Source organism: Mytilus californianus, unplaced genomic scaffold, assembly GCF_021869535.1.
Source record: "Mytilus californianus isolate M0D057914Y unplaced genomic scaffold, xbMytCali1.0.p SCAF_2, whole genome shotgun sequence".
NCBI classification, from domain to species: domain Eukaryota; kingdom Metazoa; phylum Mollusca; class Bivalvia; order Mytilida; family Mytilidae; genus Mytilus; species Mytilus californianus.
This window is the reverse complement of record NW_026262668.1, coordinates 58,749,519-58,771,218: the sequence shown is the minus strand read 5'-3', so window position 1 is coordinate 58,771,218 and position 21,700 is coordinate 58,749,519. Positions and strand designations below refer to the sequence as shown.

Below are 21,700 nucleotides of genomic sequence, written 5' to 3'. Positions count from 1 at the left end.
TTCATGATTATGTTTGTTTTTCAGATACTGTAAGCAGTAGGTCAACTATATTTGGTGTATGGAATGATTACATGGTGTACATGTTGTCTTGCATGGTTCATCTGACCATGACCTCATTTTCATGGTTCATGGTTCATTGGTCAATGTTCCTTTTCTGTAATAAGTTTGTCTCTCAGATACCATAAGCAATTGGTTAACTATATTTGGTGTATGGTATGAATGTAAGGTGTACATGTCTGTATGACCTTGACCTCATTTACAATGATCATTGATAATGCTAATTTTATTTGAAAATTATAGTAAAACCTTCATTTTACACTTTCAACATAAATTCAATCATGATAAGTAAAGCAGGGGAGACATTTCAGCATGTGCACTCTTGTTAGTAAACTTGTGATATATAAGATTGTCATGATACTGAAGTTTTTACATATCTTTTATTCCTATTTCCACATTTATATTTTGTTTTGCAATCTCTAAAATTTACAGCTATTCTCACTAGAGATAGAAAACCACTTCATGACACTATACAAATACATTTTTTTAATGTCCTTTAGGTATATTTCGTCTCTCTTTTACCAAGATTCCAACATTAGGTCTTTGATGATGGTAGAATTCTAAAACTTGACAACGAATTAACATGACAGGTGATACCACTTTTTTACCAGTATATCAGGCTGCAGCTATCTCAATCCTTCACATGTTGTATGAAGTTCTGAATTCATGAATTTAGCTCATTAAAGGGAAATAGCTGATGATTTTCACAGACTAGTTGGAATATCAAAAGTTTGTTAATTTTGCACTTAAACAAGTTCGTTATAAACTAATATAATCAAGTTTTCTACATTTTCTTGAATATGTCATAGAAGTTCCTCCTATCTTTGACTATTTGGGTCAATATTTTTCTATCATCTTATCATGGTAAGTCAATTCTTACACATAAAATCAAAATTAATAGAATCACTATGATCTATATTTTTTTTAATAGCTATCAATATGATTCTGGGACTTTTTGAAGTACATCAGTACGAAAGCTTGAAAAAGCACATTGTCTTCCAGGAATAAAAAAACTAGATTCCTCGACTATTTGAAGTACCTCAGTACTTAAGCTTGAATAAGCACATCGTCTTCCAGGAATAAAAAACCTAATCTGCATGCTCACATGTCAATAGTTTCCATAAGTTATCATGTACAGTTTCAAATACATTCTTTGGCAGAATATGTTGTAATATTATTAAAAGATGTCTTTGATCTTTGTTCATAAACATACCAAGATCACCTGCATCAACTGACACAATTATTTTCTTATTTTCATTTTTCATATACATTTTCACTATTTTGTGTAGATAATTTACATTTATGGGCCATTCTTTTTATGGAAACATTTTTGTGTTAAAAATTTATGTGTTAGCTTGTACCATTTATTAGTTTTATGTGAATTTAGTTAAATATACTTACAAGATATATTTGAAATTTGAAATTTAAATGTCACTTTTTATGATTCATAAAAAATTTATATCTTATTTCTATACTAGAAATCCCCTTCTTACTTCTTTTTATAGTATTGCAAGTACTGAAAACACTAATAATAATAGACATCGCATGTAAAACAAAATCATAATAATAGAATTATTCTTTATCAAATTCCAGCTTAAAAATTTATTTCTAAATTATGGTAAATACAAAAAAATATAGCAAAATCATTGCTAAATATTTACTATAATCCCCATTTTCTCTAGCAGAGCTATCACCAGATTTATTTGTCTTCAGCAAAACAATGTAATTGATTGATTGATTGATTGTTGGTGTTAAACGCCACTTTCAGCACTATTGGTTACATTGGCTACATTGTGGTGATCAGTTTTCATTGGTGAATGAAGCCACAGTGAGAAGAGAACCATTGACCTTCAGCAGGAAAATGGACAATCCTAGTCATTAAGGTTGGTTTCAAACACACCTGCCTTGTGCAGAGTTTGAACTCAAAACCTTAGTGTTGATAGGCTAGTGTTACATTCAATGAACTACTTAGACTACTCCACCACCAAGGCCATCTCAAAACATTTTGTGTAAACACTGCAACAGAAGTTGTTTCTCTTTCTGGAGCACCTGGGTTACAGAAAGTTTTTGGTGGGTATTGACTTTTGTGTTGCTGCCGATATTTAGTTTTTGGGATAATGATTTGTGGACAAATAATTGTCTTCTCATCTGTTTTTTTTTTCCTTTCGGTCATGATGCTGTCTGTCCTTCATTGACATATAAATTTAGGTTCCTCAATTGGCAAAACTGCTTTTAACTTTAAATTCATATAGTTTTCTGTAAAAATTCTTGTTTAATGTTGTGGAAAAGTGGGTTTCTAATTTGTGAAATCAACTCTACTTCATACAGTTGTTTGTCTGTATGTCTAGTTGACCATACCATATTGTCATTTTGATTTGTCAATTCTTGCAGATATATGGGACTTTTATTATTTTGTAAGCTGTTGTGCAGCATCCTACTGTTCAGACAATTGTATTCCACATTTACATATTGGCTTAGTACATTTCAATTTGTTTACATACTAGCCTTTTAGTCTCTGGTGGATAGTTGTCTGAATGGCAATTATAGGATAAATGTATCCACAACTATTATTCAATACAAGAGGGAAACTCAAAATGATGAAGATGTGATATTAGGTATAGTATATATACCCCCCGAGTATACATCATACTCATCAGAAAGTGCTATTAGTGAAATTGAGAATGAATACATTTCCTTTTCAAATAAGTCTAGAAAAATAGTCCTTGTTGGTGATTTTAACTCCAGAACTGCAATAGATAGAGATTACATTTTCATAGACGAGAATGAAACAGAAAACTTACCGGGTAAATGAAAGTTCAGATATCAATGAAGTCTGTGAATAAGATCGATTTAAATTTCCCCGGGAAAGAAAAAAATATGGATAAAAAGAACTAGTGGCTCTAAAGAGCCTGTGTCGCTCACCTTGGTCTATGTGCATATTAAACAAAGGACACAGATGGATTCATGACAAAATTGTGTTTTGGTGATGGTAATGTGTTTGTAGATCTTACTTTACTGAACATTCTTGCTGCTTACAATTATCTCTATCTATAATGAACTTGGCCCAGTAGTTACAGTGGAAAATATTTTGTAAAAATTTACAAAAATTTAGAAAATTTATGAAAATTGTAAAAAAATTGACTATAAAGGGCAATAACTCCTTAAGGGGTCAATTGACAATTTTGGTCATGTTAACTTATTTTTAGATCTTACTTTGCTGTACATTATTGCTGTTTACAGTTTATCTCTATCTATAATAATATTCAAGATAATAACCAAAAGCTGCAAAATTTCCTTAAAATTACCAATTTAGGGGCAGCAACCCAACAAATTGTTGCCTGATTGGTCTGAAAATTTCAGGGCAGATAGATCTTGACCTAATGAACAATTATATCCTGTCAGATTTGCTCTAAATGCTTTGCTTTCAGAGATATGAGCCAAAAACTGCATTTTATCCTATGTACTATTTTTTAGCCATGTTGGCCATCTTGGTTCGCGGGCAGGGTCATTGGACACGTTTTTTTAAACTAGATACCCTAATGATGATTGTGGACAAGTTTGGTTATATTTGTCTTAGTAGTTTCAGAGGAGAAGATTTTTGTAAAAGATTACAAAAATTTACGAAAAATGGTTAAAAATTTACTATAAAGGGCAATAACTCCTTAAGGGGTCAACTGACCATTTTGGTCAAGTTGACTTATTTGTAGATCTTACTTTGCTGAACATTATTGCTGTTTACAGTTTATCTCTATCTATAATAATATTCAAGATAATAACCAAAAAGGGCAAAATTTCCTTAAAATTACCAATTCAGGGGCAGCAACCCAACAACGGATTGTCAGATTCATCTGAAAATTTCAGGGCAGATAGATCTTGACCTGATAAACAATTTTACCCCATGTCAGATTTGCTCTAAATGCTTTGGTTTCAGAGATATAAGCCAAAATCTACATTTTACCCCTATGTTCTATTTTTAGCCATGGCGGCCATCTTGGTTGGTTGGCCGGATCACCGGACACATTTTTTAAACTAGATACCCCAATGATGATTGTTGCCAAGTTTGGTCAAATTTGGCCCAGTAGTTTCAGAGGAGAAGATTTTTGTAAAAGTTTACAGACGACGGACGCAGGACGCAGGACGACGGACGACGGACGCCAAGTGATGAGAAAAGCTCACTTGGCCCTGTGGGCCAGGTGAGCTAAAATTAGATTTGGAACTCAACTGCTAGAGCTATGCAAAGGCAATAATTTATTTATAATGAATGGTAGGACAAAAAAAGACCTGTCATATTTTCAGGTCTTCCATTTATTATACACCGCACATTTTTAACATGTAAACATACTCATGTATTTCTATTGTATTGTTTATTTCCTCAACATATGTACCTTTGTAATATTGTATAATGTCTATGTTCTTCTGTGTACCTTTGTATTTACAGCGGTTTATCAGAATAAAGTATATATATATATAAAATGTGACAATACCTTCATCCATGGGTTATTTTTAGTCATACCATGGTGGGGGTATAAAAACTGCTTGTATAATAATATATATTTAATATTCAATATAAACTTTTGTACCTTACATGATTATACTAACATAGCTGCTACAGAAGTTTGTCTTATTTTCACCTCTGGTTGTGTTTTAGTTTTTTGTTGTTGTGTTGCTGTCTCATTGACTACACCACCTCCTTTTTCTTCATACTTATTGACCTCTATATGACTTTTAGGTTTAAATGTGATGTTGTTTAGCTGAGTAATTGGTGTTTTCCCCATAAATTGTGTATCTCCTATTTTTGTTTTAAATTTAATTTCTTATTTTCAATAATATCTTAATCCTAAAACATTAGCATTATACATGTTAAAAAAGGAAAAGCATGTGATTTCCAATATGAACACATAAATTTTGTATATTTTGGTTAAAATAAATCCCATTAATAGTCTATCAGCAGTTTCCTACTGTCACAAATAATTACAAAGCACAATAAATAATTTACTTTTAACAAATTTCCACATCACTTCGTGATCTGTTTTCAATCCATTAGGTTTGTTTCAAGCAAATCTAAATATGGTAACAATATCTATGTTTTAATGTACAAATTATTCCACAAAAATTAAAACTATAAACCAGGCTTATAGAAAATATAAACTGATTTGCTTTTTCATTTCTATCTTAATTTTCAATTTCATTTTATATCTTAAAAGCATCCCTCATCAAACACTATCAAATTTTTACTTCAAAATTCTAGTAGACTTCACACATTTTTATCTTAATAATAACATTACATGTATGTTTCATTACAATCTGTAATTTTGATTGGCTGAATGTAATAAAAAAAATCAAGGTACTGAAGTACTGAACATCGGATGACTGCAAGTTCTTGTGGATGGTCACAAGCACTTGTTTCAGAAAAAAAATCACATCTCTATACCTGAAAGTGAGGTTAATGTACAGATATAATTTTTATTTCTTAGACAAGTTCATGTGTGGATGATAAATAAATGACATGGAATTCAACCTCACTGTAATAAATATGATATTGAAGTGATACAAATCAGTATACTCTGGTTTGTTGTTATATATTATATTAATATTTGTATATTATAGTTACATGTATATATAATTTTCATCCATTTGTATATCATTCTATTCTACTATATTAATAATAGTGCAGTGCAAGTGCATGATGGACACTCTTCTGTAATAATTCGATTTTTCTAATAGATTGGATTTGAGTAGGCATTCATATTTTCCCGCCAAACTTTCAATCTCCCATGCAGAGTTATCGGTCCTTGAGAGAGAGCGAGGACCAATAACTCTGCATGGGAGATTGCAAACTTTCTTGAGATATTCTTCCGCATCGGTTAACACACATTTTCTGTACATGTGCATAAATATTAAGGATTTTTTACCTATATATATATTTCTAACGACAAAACATTTTCATATTATTAATTTATGTTCTAAAAAAATATTTTTAGGAGTATCCATTGAAAAAATGAATTTATAACAAGCGATAAGGAATGTTATTTTGCACTCGATAATGTCCGCGTATTTATCATGTTTATAGATCGGTTACAATCCCAACACGAAAGTTACGTAATGGAAATCTAGGCGACAGCAATACACCGGAATGCCCTCACGGTCATCCGATGTAACAACTAATTAAAGAATTCAAATATCCAAAAATTGTCAACTCGTGTCTGAACAACACTGATAATTAACTCATGCGCTACGTGCATTCATGAATTAATGTGTTGTTTGGTCACTCTTTGAATATTTTGAAAAGAAGAAGATGCGGTATGATTGCCAATGAGACAACTCTCCACTCTTTTCTATATTTGAATTCCCTGATTAGTTATTCTTATCAAAAGCAATGATCGTGCACATTTTTAATATGATGCTCTTCTGCACTTCATACAAAATGTGCTTGGGTCAACGCTCATACACCCCAATAATATTATAAAAAGAAGCATTCAATTCTTAATTAGAATCATTTTGTTAATATTTCACTTGTGGCAGTCAGTTAAATTAAATAAAAATGTAAACAGATAATTCTGCCTGTGTCAAGACTGGATCCTTGAGCAGAACAATAGTCAATCAGTACAGTCAATGTTTAAAAGTCAAACAATACATCAATAGGGTACTGTACATGTGAATACTCAAATAAATCAACCTGTTTACAGCTTTTTATGTCTATCTACTACTAAAACCAACTGTAATTCCCTACCAAATGTCTCTAAATATTTCCTTAATCCATTATTTCTACACTGCTGGCTCTAAAAATTGTAGACTATGTCATCCCTTGATAATTTTAAATAGTGAAATAAATTGTTATTTTATAACTTCTGGGTGTTGAAAGCCTGGTCAAGTTAACCGAAAATAAATCAATTGCCAAAATTTCTCCCTAGGATATGGTGTTTATGTGTACTTTATGGTAAGACATACTACTCAGGCCCATCACTTAAAATTTATAACCTCATAAAGGATGCTTTTCATTACTGCCTTTTATGGTTTGTATAAAAGCAATACATTTGCAGCCGGCCACACACACTTTTTAGTCTTAGCATCGATTGTTCTGATTTGAATGGGATTATCTGGTTACTTTCTGCCCTAAATATAGAAGTCCACTCTAGCTAGATTTTCCCATTTGAGTACTAGGCTCCTAATCATAGCCCAATATAAATGTGCTTTTATTTTTTCAAAGCAACAAATGCTACTATATTTTCATCAATTCAATTTGTCCTTATTACATTCTCATAATATAAGATTCAATTTTCCCTTTAACTTCTTAACCTTATTTCAAATAGGGTTACACTTTTCTATCCCTAGCCTAAACTCCAATGCAAAAATAAACAAGTCAAATTTTTACCCTAGTACAAAGCTAACCCTAATGAATTCCTATTTGGTTCCCTTAAGCAAAGGAAGATTAATTATTCACTTATCTCCTACTAACCTCTTGAATTCCTCAGAGTGAAACCAAAGCTAGCGAACAAGACTGAGTTTCGATACAACCTTAGACTTTACTTTGTGGTGCTTCAGGTTGAATATCATTATCAGGATTTTGACTTACTTTTTTACATGGAGTCTCTCAAGGACCTATAGCTGTCTAAGCTTCTACATCATTTGGTCTCTCAGGTGGAGAGTTTTCTCATTGGCAATCATACCACATCTTCTTTTTGTAAATGAGACTGAAGTTAGAAATAAGAAGAGCCCTGCACGTCTGCCAAACATAGGCAGTCTACTAGACTTGTTAATTGAATAACTGTACTTCTTCCAAATAAACTGTTGACACATATATATGTCTCCCCTGTTTGTAATTTCAATTGTACTGGTATAATGCAAATGTTTATTTTTCAAATGGTAGCACTTTAACAGGAAAACTATGCAAAAGTCTAAAAAGCATTAGAACATGAGTGAGAGTCGAATGACCCAAGTCTCGCCTTTGTGACTTCATTGAGGAGAGACATAAAAGAGATAAGCATGTGTAAAAATCTAATGTTAAATGTCAAACCTAGATTTATCTAGTGCCAAAACAATGAAGTTCTTTTCTGTTTATATACTCTTAAAGGCTCTAATCTAAGCTCATAAGATTCTACCAAACCTTCATTTTTGAACAAAAACAGTGAATGTGATTGACAAAAAATGACACAGAGAGAGTCCTGTAGAACTACTAATTGTAAAAACAGGAGCTGTATAAAAGATGGTCCTAATTCAATTGTCTTTCTGAATTTATATGTAAATTTCTGACTTTCCTGAATCTGTATCCAAAATTGTGTTATATAATGACATCAAGTGTCTGTTACTAAGCAAAAATAACTTGAATAAAATGCCTCTTAACACTTGGAAAAAATATGAAGCTTTTCTAACAATTCTGTGTAATTAATTTATCAAATTCAAAACTTTCAAAGGGCATTTTGGTTTTAAAAAAAATACCAAAACAATAGAACATTTCATTGGAGTCAAACAATATACCAAAATGGCAATGATCTCCATTAAAGCATTTCTATACCATGCTTTTATTTAATTATCTATCCATTCTACAGATTGACATCTGATTTGATCATACTTGACATTTTAAACCCATCTTTTTTGTCTACATAGCAGAAATTAAGGTGAAACATAAAATTTTTCACTCCGGCTTTTTGTAATATTAGAATTCCCACCTCGAACAAAAGCTTCCTCTTTGGGTTTCTATTATCCTATAATCAACTGAGCTAAGATGAATGTGTCTAAGGCTATTTAGGGTATCATCAGAATTAAACAGTATCTCTCTTACCAATTTACTATCATACATGATGGGTTTTAAGTTCAGTCTCAGAAATGGACATTGACGCAACAACTGGCTACTTAAAGATATTCCTAGTTTAAGATTAAAAAAGAGTTTCATCAAATGCTCTTAATTCACTACCAATGTCTGACTTTCATTATTGATAGAGCTAATTTTTTGTCATTTACTAAGCCATAAATCTTCATTTATGTTTTACATAAACAGCCACATAATACAAATACCACAGACTACAGTGACTGGACATATGCATAAAATTGACATAATTGGGATAACCTTGATGCAGCAGTTTCCATGTAAATCTCATACTGTGGATTCATTATTATTCCTGCGATACCAATTTTCATGAATTTAGAGTGTTTAGGTGAACATATATTCAATGTTAAACGATGTAAAAGTTTTCTATAGGCAATAATCTGGAAATCAAATTTCCACAAATTTAATTTTTCCTCAATATGCAAAAATTGGTAGCCAAGAAAATGATGAATAAACATTTGTGTCCTGTTTTATCAAGGTCCACTATTCTGTGATGAGAGAAACTATGGATACTGACCAGGGCCTGAAAATTGCCCTTTCTCCATCACTATAAATGTAACTTTCATTAAAACTCATAGAAAAAAAAACTTAAATCTAAATGCAAATTACATGTTTTACTATTGATAATATAAACGTCACAAATGATCCATTCATGTGACGCACAGTTTATAATTCATTTGTGGTGTCCTGGTGTGCTGTCGTAAATTCATGGGAGGTGTCCGTTGTTATTCTGCAATTTACATGTTGTGATGTATTATTGTATTATTTATTTGTGTATTTCTCTTTACTGAGTGTTCTTGCGTTTATTTGTACTGTATTCCTGTCACGTAGTGTTGTCATTTTAGCGGTATTTTTAACATTGCCATATTAGCGGGAGGTTTGGCTAGCCATAAAACCAGGTATCAACCCACCATTTTTTCTAAAAATGTCCTGTACCAAGTCAGGAATATGGTAGTTGTTATCAGACAATCTGTTTCCATGTATGTTGGCGTTTGCTTTTGTTGTAGTTCAGTGTTTCTGTTGTTCCGTTGTTTTCCTCTTATAGTTGATGTGTTTCCCTCGGTTTTAGTTTGTTACCTGGATTTGTTTTTGCTTAATCGAATTATGACTATTGAACAGCGGTATACTACTGTTGCCTTTATTTATTTGGCCAGACAAAAAAAAAACAAAAAAGGAGTAGCAATTATAGATTCCCTCTTCAGAAAGCATTACATAGTCCAGTATTACTTCAGTTCTTTTGAGACATTTTATCCAAATCATAACATTTTCTACAAATTTATAGGGTTTCTTACACTAAATGCACAGTCATGTCACAGTCAATATACTACTTTCAAAGATATTTACATTGACAAAGAACTAAAGCTCACTTAATGTCTCTTTCGATTCTTTTATGGCCAATGTTTATTTTGATTCATTTGTGGTCAATAGTATTTTAGATAACATATCATATATGCTTGAAAAAATATGGAAAATATGGAAACCTTACAAATATTATATTGAAGGCTGATCTTTTTGGCTATTTATTCAAAATAGTGATTTTTTAAACTATTCAAAGTTTTTTACTGACAAACCTATTGATCACTGAGAAAATTAAATCAGCTATCAAAAAAATGTAAATTAGTTTTATATATCTATACTTTCAAACTAATTCATTTAGCAAGATAGGAAACTGGGGCAAACAATGGATAAACATAGTCATTCAGGGGGGAAAAGTCATATAAGGAGTCGACTGAAAAATTGGGAAATGTAACTAAATGGAAGATTGTGTTTTTCTTATAATTTTTGCTTTTACTATTTCTATCTAACTATTATAATTTTCGTGTTAATTGTCAACTAACATTAAAATGGGAAAAAAATCACTCTTTAAGAGACAATAATAATTATCAAGAAAATTGCTTAAAACACAAAATGAGTCTTTTGTAATTTGAAGGGCAATAACTCCTAAAAGGAGTTGACTAACAATTTCTGTTGTTGACTATTTGTGGATCATTTTGTCTTTTTTTTTAAATGCAAAATTTCCTCTATCTACCATAATTTTTAAGATATTAGCCAAAAATGCAAAAAGAAATGGGTAAAAATTGTCTCATAAGGGCAATATCAGAAATGATCATTTATAGGTGATGGTTTTCTCTTTGCTTAAACTTCCAAGACATAAACCAATAAACTGTTTCGCCGAGCGCAGCTGGATATGACCGCAGAGGTCCAACCCTGAACAGTTGGGGCAAAAATGAACGCAATATTCAAGCTTGATACAGGTCTGAATTTGGATTGTAATTAAATATTTGACACATTATAGGTTTCTGACACAGAATAAATGTAGTCTAAGAACTTGAAATTGGTAATATGATTTGAAATTATATTCAATTGAAGATTTCTTGCTTTTGTGCAATACACTGTGCTGTTGCGCAATACTTAGTAAATCTGTTTTCAGACTATATACAAAAAATACCAAAATAAATTGTGACCCCAATTTTTCTTTGGAAAATTGACAATTTCTTAAATCTTGAGAAAAAATATGGAAAAATGCTTGTTTTAGACCCTTTTAGGCCCTAATTTCTGAACGGTTTGGGCAATTACCCCCAAAATGAATTCCAACCTTCTACTTGTGGTATTGAACCTTGTGGTACTATTTCAGAGCAATCAAAATACTTATACACAAGTTATTGTCGTGAAACTAGTAAAATGCTTGTTTTTGGCACCTTTTTGGCCCCTAATTCCTAAAAGGTTAGGACCAACACCCCCAAAAACAATTCCAACCTTCCTTTTGTGGTTTTGAACCTTTTGCTAAAATTTCATAGAAATCCATACATTAAAACTAAAGTTATTTAGTCCGGAAACCAAATGTCTTTTGACAACGACGACGTGATAGCAATATACGACCCCAAAATTTGTTTGCAGTTGTATAAAAATGTATGCCAACCCCTTTGTTCTAATTTTAGCAACATTAGCCATATTTATCAATCCGTGGATAGACTATACAAACTAGATGCCCTAAGAAATATTCAGATATAGTTTGGTTATATTCCAAGAAGATTTTAAGACTATGGAGGACAGACTCTTTTTGGTCCAGAGGGGTCAATGATACTTCAGCTTAACATAGTATATCCGATATTATCAAAAAGTTACTTCTGGAGTCACTTCGATTTTGGATTATTAACAAATAGTCATTTTGTACTTAATGATTCACCCATCCAAACGCTTTTTTTTTCAATGCACACATATTGTACCAGTTATTCTTCTGATGACCAAATGCAGTCAAATGGTGTTTTTTTTTTTTTTTTGTAACTTTTATTGCAATTTCTATTTGAAGATATGAAACCACTTGAATAAATTTGACATCATCACAGTATATAGAGAAAATGATCGTGAAAGAATACCTTACAGTGGTCAAGCATTGCGATGGAATCGTGAAAGATCTGGTATTGGATCGTGAAAGATATGGTATCGGATCGTTATGTAATTAATTGTAATTCTACTTCAAAATCTATAAAAAAAATCTGCTGTATTTTCAAAATGCAGAACAAATCCGAAAAAAAAATTATGTCTGTCAAAATTATTCAACTTTCTCAACAATACTGTGCAATAAGATAAAGAAAATATGCAGCACTTCATGAGAAAACACAAAAGGCGCAACACAAGTCTATGGGATTCATTAAAAAAAAACCATCTTTTGTACCTATAATGGTAACATTTCAATATATAATGATATATTTGAAACTGAATCTTTGGTGTGTCAGATAATACAGTAAAATAAAAGTGTTTTTTTCCTTGAAACGGTTCATTTTATTTTTGAAAACATTAAATTTTGTTGATTTTTCATCAAAAGATTGTGAAAGACAAGGAGTGACCAGATGGACGCAGGACGTTTGCGCCTTTTTACCTGTATCACCTGTACAAAATTGACAAGACATTTGCGCTTTTTACCTATAATAGTTTACCTGCAATCTTTAGAAAATTTACCAAAGTCATGGAAAGATGTTCATATATTCTTTGAAAGTTCTTCCGAACAAACGACAAAATCAGAAAAAAACATTCGGGTAAACCAGACATATTATAAACAAGAGTGCACACGCTGAAATGTCTCGCCTTCTTTACTAATCATTGATATTATGTTGATAGACCTAAATATATAGCTTTATTACAACTGTCACATAAACTTAACATTAACCAAGTAAACTAAACATTGACCAATGAACCATGAAAATGAGGTCAAGGTCAGATGAACCATGCTAGGCAGGCATGTACGTCAAACAATTCTTCCATACAACAAATATAGTTGACCTATTGCTCATAGTTTAAGAAAAACAGACAAAAACACAAAAACTTAACACTGAGAAATGAACCTTGAAAATGAGGTCAAGGTCAAATAAAACCTGCGTGACTGACATATAGATCATAAATTATTTCCATACACCAAATATAGTTGAACTTTTGCATATAGTATTAGAAAAAAAGACCAAAACTCAAAAACTTAACTTTGACCACTGAACCATGAAAATGAGGTCAAGGTCAGATGACACCTGCCAGCTAGACATGTACACCTTACAATCATTCCATACACCAAATATAGTAGACCTATTGCATACAGTATTAGAAAAAAAGACCAAAACTCAAAAACTTAACTTTGACCACTGAACCATGAAAATGAGGTCAAGGTCAGATGACACCTGCCAGCTAGACATGTACACCTTACAATCATTCAATACACCAAATATAGTAGACCTATTGCATACAGTATAAGAAAAACAGACCAAAACACAAAAACTTAACTATAACCACTGAACCATGAAAATGAGGTCAAGGTCATATGACACCTGCCAGTTGGACATGTACACCTTACAGTCCTTCCATACACAGAATATACTAGACCTATTGCTTATAGTATCTGAGATATGGACTTGACCACCAAAATTTAACCTTGTTCACTGATCCATGAAATGAGGTTGAGGTCAAGTGAAAACTGTCTGACGGGCATAAAGACCTTGCAAGGTACGCACATACCAAATATAGTTATCCTATTACTTATAATAAGAGAGAATTTAACATTACAAAAAATCTTAACTTTTTTTTCAAGTAGTCACTGAACCATGAAAATGAGGTCAAGGACATTGGACATGTGACTGACGGAAACTTCGTAACATGAGGCATCCATATACAAAGTATGAAGCATCCAGATCTTCCACCCTCTAAAATATAAAGCTTTTAAGAAGTTAGCTAACGCCGCCGCCGCCGGATCACTATCCCTATGTCGAGCTTTCTGCGACAAAATTCGCAGGCTCGATAAAAATATAGAATACATTTCTGGGTAAACAATAGAGAAAACGAAACTTTTATGGATGGAACTTTAATTTTTGACCGAACTTCTTCAATTAGTTTTCTAATTAGTGGATTTTAAATTTGAAACTATACTCCTCTTGTGTCAATATTGTTGCATGAATAGTCCGAGGAAATGTACAATCATAGTTTATTTAAGCTTGTTTCAATTTGTGTAGACCGAAATTTTATTTTGAAACCACCTGCTGTACAGATTGACTTTTAGAGAGAGTCATGGTTGTTATAAGGAATTTACTCCCATTCTCCATCTTGGAAGGTTTTTGTTTTCATCTGACACAAGCATAATGGGGGGAAAGGTTGATGCTTTTAGCTGTATATAAATAATTGAATGTTTTGTGGTTTTTTAATGTTATGTTTATAAAGCCCAAATGTCCTACTGAAAAAGCGCAGATGTCCTTTTTTAAAAAGCACAAATGTCCTAAAAATTAAAGCGCAAATGTCCTACCAAAAAGGGCAAACGTCTCGCGCCTGTCAGACCAGACTTAATAATCAGAAAACAATGTTTCTTTTACCAATTGATATACAATGTACTTGCAACCAGTTGAAGCGTGTAATCATTTTAATAAAAACGAACGTTAATGCTATCATTTTTTTTCCCACTTTTTTTTTATTTCAACACTTTTCCTTTAAAAAAGTTATTAAAATAACTAAAAACGTGTCTAGATAAGTAGATTTACAAGATAAAAGGACCTTCAGGAGCGTAAATTGTTGAAAAGTAAAAGTATATATGTATCTATAATGCTTAATGCATCCAACCTGGAAATATATGCATGTGTATGCATTTTTTTATTGTAAGGGTGGTTACCTTCAGTTATATGGAGTGCTGTTCATGCGTACATACTTGTATGACAGTATTGGCTAATTTATTGTTTATTTTGTGGATGTGTGAGCCAAAATTTGTTCCTGTGAAAAAAGTTCCAGTGGAACTTATATCACAGGAAATATGTTCTGGGAGAACTTTTTTCACAGGTAATTTCTATATAATTTGTTCCATCTCTATAAAATAAGTTCAACACTTTACCTGGTGAAATAAGTACCAGGTTGGTGAAATTTGTTCCTTACCTAGTGAAATAAGTTCCGGGTTTATGAGATTTGTTCCTTACCTGGTGAAATAAGTTCTAAGTTTGTGAGATTTGTTCCTCACCTGGTGAAATAAGTTCCTTGTCTGTGAAATATGTTCCACTTGTTAAACAAGTTATCTTATATACTGAGCATTTGTCATCAGTGAGTTTAAAGTTATCATTCAAGTGCATTATAAAAATAAGAATTATATTAATAATATAATAGATAAAAAGTGTAAATCATCCAGTTTGGATCCTATGGAGTATAGCAAATGTTTAATTATATACTCTGTAAAAAATATCTAAATGACACTTTTGAACCAGAAAAGATTAGAATAGGAAAAATCATTCAGAAAAAAAGTACAGTTTAAGAGGAACATATGTACTAATTTGAAAAGGACAAAGTGACTTGATCATTTATAAATATCAAAAAACATGTAGAAAAAAAAGACACACTCTTTTGAAACTGTGCCATGTCCTAAGTACATGTATGACTAGAACACAGGGCCATGACAGTTAACAGGAACCAAAGAGGAATACCGCATAAAACATAAATACAAATTATGATACATTACCATTGCTTTTATTTCTTATCTTCATCCTATAGTTACAGTCATGCCTTCAATTGCAAATGTATCCCATGCAAGTACACTCAGTACAGCATTTAGCTTGCATTATAATTTAAGTGTAACAAGAAAATGTTTCGGTGTGCAATAATGATTGAGCGGAACTTATTCATTAGTTTCTATGAAATATTTACATGTTCGTTAAAAACTAATGTCACAGGAACTTATTTAAAACTTTTTAATATTAATTGAAACAAAATTCATGGAGCTATGATATTTGTTCCGGAACTTATTTCACATTTGGCCAAAAAATTAGTTCCGGAACAAATTTTACAGTGCTGGAAAATATTTTCTGTGATATAAATTCCGGTGGAACATATTTCCTATGTCACGCCGGAACAAATTTTTTGTTACAGATGCACTGACAAAAAGGTACCAAGATAACTTTATTTTTACTTGATTGTTTGATCAGTCTGTTCACAATAGCTATACGTCATTGTACCCAACTTAGTGGGGAAATTACCATTCAACGTACCTCGAAAGTGCATGATGCCCAGCTAGAACTGTAATTTAGCTGATTAAGTTCTATTCTCAATCTTAAATTTGTATAAGAAATCAAATCTTATGAAGAACGGACAAATAGACTGATATTGTTATAAGGCACCTAGTCGGTGTGGTATTATGAGAGATTATAATCAAATCCAACGGCATTGAACAATTAAAGGCCTATTCACCAACAAAAGAGAACCAAAATAAGTCATGCAAATCCAGTATTTGCTATACCGGTTAAAAATATAAATTATCCTATAATTAAATAATGATTTGAACTTTTTCGTAGCATCAGATCTTTCACGATCCTTTTCACGATCTTCATTGAAAAGCGGTACGCGATCTTTCACAATCCGAAAAATCATTTTTTTGTAAATATTTCATTTTTTGAAAAATTTCTGATCATGCTAACACAAAGTAACTTTAAAAACCATTTAAATCATCAAACTGGAATGATATTTACAAAGAAAAATGGTTTAGTCATTCGAATTAAGAAAAACATCTGGTTTGTTTACCTTTTTTAATGTCATTGAAATGTCGAGGAGCAATCTGCCTTTTGTAGTTTTGTAAAAAACGGTCTACTTTTAAACCTTGAATTTTCTCACATACTGCTCACAATGTTGAACCATTTTGACAGACAGTTTTGTTTTTTTTAAATTTGTCCATATAATTCATTAAATTAAGATTAGTAATTGACCTTGCATATGTCTTCTCGATTAGATTTCCTTCACTATCCTATACCAGAGCTTTCATGATCCAATCGCAATACTTGGCCACCGTTAGGTATTCTTTCACGATCATTTTTCTCGATATACCAAATGACACCCGTGATCATAGGAAAAATAAACAAGCACAGATAATTTGTCACAACAATATCAATTACAAAATAAGCAGATAAATAAATCATATAATTACAAAATCCTTGGTGTTTTACTTTGATGTATATATAGCACTTTTAATGTTAGAATAAATTAACTTTTATAATTGGTGGAGGACTACTCATCGCATGGTAAAAGCAACATTTTTAAGCATTAAGATACATTAACTTTTGTTTTGGTGGAGGATTACTCATTATATGAGGTGCTCCTTCATTGGAGGAAGATTCGTTTTACAGTTATTTAGGACGACAAATTAGACTTGTGTTGTAAGTAAGTACTTACTAGAATTACTAATTTCTTATTAATAATTAATTAAACTACCGTACTCAAATAAATTAGCATCAAGTAACTCAAATCCTCAATTCGTTTTAATTGCACAACTCTTTTTGAACAATATGTATAAATTGATATATTATCTGGGATTTTAAACAGAAATAAACAATCCATACACGTAATTACATGCAATTCATCAAATATATCTAAATTTTGTTCTAAATCATTTAGCAAAGATTGTTTAATTCAAGCACAAAATTTCAGTTTTGAAAACTAATGACTCGGGCCTGGCCTGCATACACTTTACATTAATGATTACTAGTTTTATCAATGGATCATAAAGTACTGGTAACTTACATGCAATAAAACAGACTTGAAACTCTCTGAGGACCATTAAAATACCATTAAGCAACTATATGATATTTTGCTTTTTGTAAAGTTAAAACAACCAAAAAAGTAAATTATATGAAAATCAATTATCAGCATTGTGTATTTTTCGAGTCTTTACAAATGAAAGGGAGGAATAAACTAAGAATATTAATCTCATGTAAAAGAAGACAAAAAACATAAAAAAAAAACCAACTGTCTTTTGTGGCGACATGTTGTAGAAATGTTTAACTTCAAGAAAAACATACAGCATACATGTTTAGGACAATAACATAAAAATGAAATATGATGATACAACTTCTTTGCACTAGACAAACACACTTAGTTCCACAGGAAGACATTTCATACACTATCCACACATTTTTCTTATTACTCAAAGGGAACCAGCTCTTAAATAGTCTTTTAAAAGCTGTGCTTAACAGATTACAGCACAAAACACCAATTTTAAACAATACCATGAAAGTGGTTCACATAATTTGAGGATAGAACCCAAAGAAATCAATCAGACATTGAAGAAAAAACACCAAACCAAAACAAAAAAATGTTTGAGATATGTTTGTTAAAAAAATGTAACAATTTTATTTCTTAAAAATATTTTCCACAGTATGGAAGATTCTGTTTTCACACTCAAATTCATATTTAAAATCAAAAGAGATTGCTTTATAGGATATAAAGGGTTTTATTGCAAAACTATTTAGATCTATCTAAGATTTTATGAATCTACCTGAATGTTACAAGATATACAATGTGTACTGAAGACATTTGTCAATCTTTGGTTTTCAATGTTTGTAATAACAGAAAAGAAAACTTTATTATTGATAATTAGCCTTCCTAAATGGTATAGTCTTGAGAGTATATAAAGCAATTTCTCTGCAGACATACACAATCCATAATATGTTTACTTTCAACAGTTACCATGAAGGCTCCATAGTCAGTCCAATGATAAGTTCCAGCTATATGATGTTTATTCACTGTAATACTTATCAGCTAGTATCATTATAAGCAACAGAGAGTCAAATGCCATTGTTTTTAGTCTATCATTGTATCATAACAATAATCTCATACTTACAGCTTTTACAGATTCAACTGTTTTGTCTTCAATTTTATTTACTGTATACAATAAAGATGTTGATGATGGATTGGTGTTAATAATCTGAAACAGCAAATAATAAAAGCATATTAGGACGAAACCATGTTAAAGAGTTATAAATTGCTTTGTACTTAACTGGCAGAGCTGGCTCTAGTTCAAATGTTAACAGCTAGGAAGACATGTCTCCTTACCAAGCTATATGTTATCCTGATTCCGAGCTGACCAGTCTTTGCTATAATTCTGAAATGCACATGCTTTGCTCATGATACAGAGAAGTTGCAAATACCAATTTTTAAGTCTTTGGTTTGACCCAGCCTTTGGTTAAATTCATGAACTTCTACACTTAAGGCCAGCATGCTACCACAAGACCATCTATACTGTTGTATACTATAATGGGCTGATAGGTTAGGTTAAAACTTTACTGTGCAATACTAGTAGTAAGTAATGTTGATTCTAATGATATCTGTTGTTTGCACATTTTCTATGAAAAAAATGTGGTAGTGCTAGCTAGCATTGGTACTATAGTAATCAAATACAGAGAAGGATGCAGTAAATATATATCTTTGTATGGCTATTTTTAAGTGTCTGGAGATTAGGAAACATTTGTCCGTTTGACACTTATTATTAATGCCAAAACCTGTAAGTATAGGTCAAAAGTAAAGCCAAAATATTTTTTTTTTTTATCACCCCACCAACCTCCATTTTTACTGCAAGCTCTAAACATCTTTTCATTAAAAAATTGAGTTATCTTTCTTGTTGTAAAAGTATCATATGTAAGCAAAAAAGTGGAAGTTAACTGAACAAGAAGACATGCAAAATTTAACAGTATATTGCAGAAATGTCAAGTAATTAAATTTATAATTTTACTTTCCAGAGATTATGTTACAATCATATATTCAATGAAAAGAAAATTAAAACATGACAGAAAAAAATTGCCAACCAACCTGCACTAATCTTTTTATGGATGTGACTGAAATAAAATGATATTGTCCTAAGGTTCATACATGTCAATGGACAGATGCAAAATCCACTGATCATTTTACAACCATATAACAAAAACTCAAGTCAATATCTGCAGGCACATTGCAACAATTGCAAAAAAAAAAAACCAGTTCAGACAACATAAATTTAAAAGATGGAATAACAAATGGGAAAGAAAAGGATAAAACATTTGCTGCATAGAATTTTGTTGCAAGAATATTTCAATATCTATCTAATAAATTTTTTTATCATTAGAGTTAATAGAGGTTTATTACTGTTGTCTTTAAAGGGAAAAAATCATTCCTTGGGTCAAGAAAGAAGTGTCATCTTTTGGACCTTTAGCATTAAAACTACCTTTTTTTATTCAATGTTTGGAATATTTTGTAAATTCAGAAATATATCATGAAATGTGTACCACTATTAAAAACATTACATCCCTTCTAGCGAAATAATCATTGTATAATACCTAAATGGATAAATTATGATTGATAACAAAATATATATTCCGGTACAAAATTACAAAAACAGATTGTTATCAGGAGACATAAGTAAAAAATTGACTTAATTTGAAAATGAAAAACATGTCAAAAAAATGTCAAGGTATTACAAAAAAGTGGGGAATGTGTCCATGGAACACAGGTGATGCCCACGCTTGCATATAACGCTGAAAAGGGACATAACTCGAGAACGGTAAAAGTGACGCCACCCAAATTCGAACTTGATGAGTGTTATGTGGTAATAAGCATTGTGTACAAGTTTCATAACATTTGGTTGAGTCAAACTAAAGTTAAAGAACTGAAACCAATTTTGGGCGTACAGACGAACATACAGACAGACAAGGGTAACACTTAATGCCCCCTCTAGTGACTGTGGGAGCATAAAAATAATAATCATAAAATACTCATACAATACTTTTGCAAAAGAATCTTGCATTATTTACTTGTCTTTGATGCCGAACAAAGGTCACAAAAGACAATATTGCTCCGCCTTTTCTGTTCTTTTTTGAGTAACAGCAAAATTTAACATGAAAATACAAATAAAATTTAATTCAAATCAATTAACAAGAGTTGAATTGGGTTTTTTTTTAAGCAGGAAGATGGATGATATTAAACAAATGATAAGAGATGACATTGCATTCACTTGGGTAACATATAAAACAGATAACAGGTGACAGCATTGCTTACATTGGTCCTTTGTGACAGATGAGCTAAAAGCTTAAAAAAAACACTTACTTAACTGTTTAAAAACGTTTCTACAGATTTTGATTACAGGTATAAATCCCAATATTCAATAAAAAAAAATAAAAAATTTAAAATATTGTATCTTTCTGACTCAGCATGAGGCACCAGATGCCATACTGAAAATTTACATCTAATTTCCATAAAAGAAAATTTACATATCATACAGACTGTTACCTATCTAATCTGGCATATATCATGAACTAAGCATTAAAAAGACAATCTTTCTTAATAAACATCATCATTTTTGCATTTTCTGTTTAAGAACTTGACCTTCAAATTATGAGTAAAAGGAGATGTAGGTGTCAATGAGAGAGAAACACCTTTAACAACAGATAGATTTTTGTAGGAATATGGTAAGCTCTAAATTGAGTCAAGTTGTGACTTATTAAAGACAGCTAACCATCAGCATCAAATCATTAAAGGATGATAACACTTACAATATAACTTACAAAAACAACT

The 21,700-nt window shown here is 31.4% G+C and overlaps 1 protein-coding gene across 7 annotated transcripts in view; it reads right to left on the bottom strand.

The window, feature by feature from the left end:
- Positions 1-21,700, bottom strand: part of LOC127730130 (thrombospondin type-1 domain-containing protein 7B-like) — a 203,386-nt gene that overhangs the window by 152,779 nt on the left and 28,907 nt on the right. For all 7 annotated transcript variants that reach the window (XM_052238264.1, XM_052238270.1, XM_052238268.1 and 4 more), the window contains one exon: positions 18,999-19,082. The gene's annotated coding sequence lies outside the window, so the exon portion shown is untranslated. The remainder of the gene's footprint in view (positions 1-18,998; positions 19,083-21,700) is intronic.